Below are 619 nucleotides of genomic sequence, written 5' to 3'. Positions count from 1 at the left end.
ACTTTGTATAAACCCTATTGAATACGAATTTCTAGAATTAGAAATGGTTCAATTTTTTCTAAATAGATTTGAATTTTAACTTTTAAAGTTTGATTATGAATAAAATTGAAACTAAGTTCAGCGAATTTCTGAGAAAAAATTTTAAAAAGTCAAAGTCATATTAAAAAAAAAATCGCAAAAAGTTGCATTCTTTCAAAACAGTAAAAAAGTTGAAAAATTCGCATGTTCCGAGCCTTGCTTAAAGCTAAAAGATATTCAAGGAAAAGGAAATTGATCAGATCTTTAAAATTCCTTTTTAACAGCGCAATCTGCATTTTTAGAGAACCTTTTCAGTAAAAGGAGAATAGAAAGGAAAAATGATTGTTTTTTCAATATATATTTTACATATAAAATATAGCTATAGCTAACCGAAGGTGGGTGTAGGCGTATTAGTCGAGGCACCTGGTGATGTTTTCGCCTTGTTTTGCTAAAACGGATTATTGAGGGAAATATTTTTCTAAAAAGTTCCAAAAATTGTATTTAAGGTGGCTTGGGCGTTTGGTGCCGTACAATGTGGGGGGCACTGTGGGGGCTATCTATCATGCGATCAGTATTTATTTGAATTTTATTGATATACGCA

This window comes from Belonocnema kinseyi, chromosome 8 (genome assembly GCF_010883055.1).
Source record: "Belonocnema kinseyi isolate 2016_QV_RU_SX_M_011 chromosome 8, B_treatae_v1, whole genome shotgun sequence".
Classification (NCBI taxonomy): domain Eukaryota; kingdom Metazoa; phylum Arthropoda; class Insecta; order Hymenoptera; family Cynipidae; genus Belonocnema; species Belonocnema kinseyi.
The sequence above is the reverse complement of the archived record's forward strand: the minus strand, read 5'-3'. Positions refer to the sequence as shown.